This window comes from Arachis ipaensis, chromosome B03 (assembly GCF_000816755.2).
Source record: "Arachis ipaensis cultivar K30076 chromosome B03, Araip1.1, whole genome shotgun sequence".
NCBI classification, from domain to species: Eukaryota; Viridiplantae; Streptophyta; class Magnoliopsida; order Fabales; family Fabaceae; genus Arachis; species Arachis ipaensis.
The window spans coordinates 128219019-128221846 of record NC_029787.2 but is presented as its reverse complement, the minus strand read 5'-3'; the positions used below and the strand labels follow the sequence as shown (position 1 = coordinate 128221846).

The 2828-nt window shown below is 33.1% G+C and overlaps 1 protein-coding gene across 1 annotated transcript in view; it reads left to right on the top strand.

Annotated features, from left to right (window-relative positions):
* LOC107631796 (MACPF domain-containing protein At1g14780) overlaps positions 2261-2828 on the top strand; it is a 21083-nt gene continuing 20515 nt past the window's right edge. Inside the window, exon 1 of the mRNA XM_016335350.2 lies at positions 2261-2269. The gene's annotated coding sequence lies outside the window, so the exon portion shown is untranslated. The remainder of the gene's footprint in view (positions 2270-2828) is intronic.

Below are 2828 nucleotides of genomic sequence, written 5' to 3'. Positions count from 1 at the left end.
CCCTCTATAGTAAGGTATCTTGAGATACAAACTGGGGATGTATTTAAAGCCCGATTTGCGAATTTTCATTTTGATGAATCAAATTTTTCAACATTAGGGGGAGAGAATAAGCTTCCTGAAAAAGAACTTAACTGGGATGCATCATCCTTGATGCATTTAGATTCTTGATCCGGGCAATGTGAACTAGAAGTTCAAAAGATTATACATTTGCAAATGATAGAAAATGAATTGCCTGATGCATTTTCTGATACAAAGAGGATAACAAAATCCTATATACCAACTGAAAATGCTCCGATTCAAGTTGATGTCCCAGTCAGACAAACTGCCACCGAAGCAAATTCACGCCAAAAGCGTGGTAGGCCTTTCGGTTCCAAAGACAAAAATCCTTGAAAAAGAAAAGAGGTAAATACTATTCATGTTGAAAAAGACATAGTAAAGACACCTACAATTGTCCAAAATTCTGATATAATTTTAACGCCAGAAGACATTTAGGTACCTGAAAATTGTGAAAATGACGAGATCTCGATAAATTATGTCTTTATAGGAGAGAAATAGAACCGAAATAAGACAATTATCAATAAAATATTTGCATATAATGTGGCATTAAATATCATGCATGAAAGTAAGGATCTTGAGCCAAGATTAGTCGAAGAATGTCGACAAAGGAATGATTGGCCAAAATGGAAAGAAGTCATGAAGGCTGAATTAGACTCACTTGCAAAACGTGAAGTCTTTGGACCTGTAGTCCGTACACCAGAAGATGTAAAACCTGTTGGATACCGATGGGTATTTGTGATAAAACGAAATGAGAAAAATGAAGTTGTGTGCTATAAATCCCGACTTGTGGCACAAGATTTTTCACAAAGGCCCGGTATAGATTATGAAGAAACATATTCCCTTGTAGTGGATGTAATAACATTGCGTTATTTGGTCAGTTTATCAGCATATCATAAACTACATATGCATTTAATGGATGTAGTAATAGCCTACTTATACGGCTCATTAGATCGTGATATCTATATGAAAGTCCCTGAAGGACTAAAGATATCTAAACCATCCAATGAATATTCGCAAGGGTTATACTCAGTCAAATTACAAAGATCTTTATATGGTCTAAAGCAATTTGGACGAATGTGGTATAATCGTCGTACTGAGTATTTAGCCAAAAACGGATTCAAGAATGATGATATCTGCCCGTGTGTTTTTATAAAGAAATCTACATCTGGATTCATTATAATTGTTGTGTACGTTGATGATTTAAATATCATTGAAATTCTTGAAGAGATTCTAACAATTATAAAAACTCTAAAAGAAGAGTTTGAGATGAAAGATCTTGGAAAGACTAAATTTTGTCTTACCTTGCAGATCGAGCATACAAAAAATGGGATCTTCATTCATCAAACAACATACACAGAAAAGATCTTGAAGAAATTTTATATGGATAAGTCACATCCGTTAAGTACCCCAATGATCGTAAGATCTTTGGATGTGCAAAAGGATCAATTCCATCTTAAGGAAGAAAATGAAGATATCCTTGGTCCTGAAGTACCATATCTTAGTGTCATTGGAGCGCTAATGTATCTTGCTAATAACACATGATTCGATATATCATTTGCTGTGAATTTACTAGCAAGGTATAATTCCTCTCCAACCAGAAGACATTGGAGTGGAATCAAACAAATCTTTCGATATCTTCATGAAACGGTTGATATGGGATTGTTTTATCCATATGGATCTAAGTTACAACTAGTTGGCTATGCAGATGCATGATACTTGTCGGATCCATACAAAGGGAGATCTCAAACAGGATACCTGTTCACATATGGTGATACAACTATATCATGGAGGTCCACAAAACAGACGATAGCAGTAACCTCCTCTAATTATGCTGAAATACTAGCGATACATGAAGTTAGTCGTGAGTGTTTTTGGCTCAGGAGTCTGATCCAATATATTCTGTTATCATGTGGATTGATTGATCATAAGATAGCTCCAATTGTCCTGTTTGAAGATAATACAACATGTATTGCTCAACTTAAAGGCGGATATATCAAAGGTGATAGCACAAAGCATATTTTCCCAAATTCTTCTTCACTCATGATCTTCAAAATTAAAGGACAATTGATACCAAACAGATTCGCTCAAGTGACAATCTGACAGATTTATTTACAAAGTCACTCCCAAAATCCTCCTTTGAAAGATTGGTACATGAAATTGGGATGCGCCGATTTCGAGACATTAAATGATGTCGACAAGAGAGAGAGAGACTGTACTCTTTTTTTCTTGGTTAGGTTTTTTTCCATTGGGTTTTTCTTGACAAGGTTTTTGATGAGGCGGTTCTCATCACAAAAGGATATTGTACTCTTTTTTCTTCACTAAAGTTTTTTCCATTAGGTTTTTCTTTAGTAAGGTTTTAATGAGGCATAATTTTAAATGGTCATTCAAAGGAGAGTGTTATGATAAATACGAAGGATATGGATACCCATTTTTCATAAAACTCAAGTTTTCAAGAGAAATCACATTTAATAAGGTTTGACAAAATAACCTTTAGGTATGTATATAAATAGAGACTTATTACAAAACACACAACATAAATAAAAAGCTATTCTCTCTCTCTTTATATTGTTCATATACAAAACTTTTCTTTTCCCTCTTTCATACGTTATTATATACATACAATCATTACAACAGTTTATTTATTGATTACTTCTATATTATTTATATTTTATTTATTCATATTTATCTTCTAAGATTAAAACTATAAGTGATTATTTTAATAGATAAATATTATTATCTTCTTTGAATATATAAATGATATATAATTATTG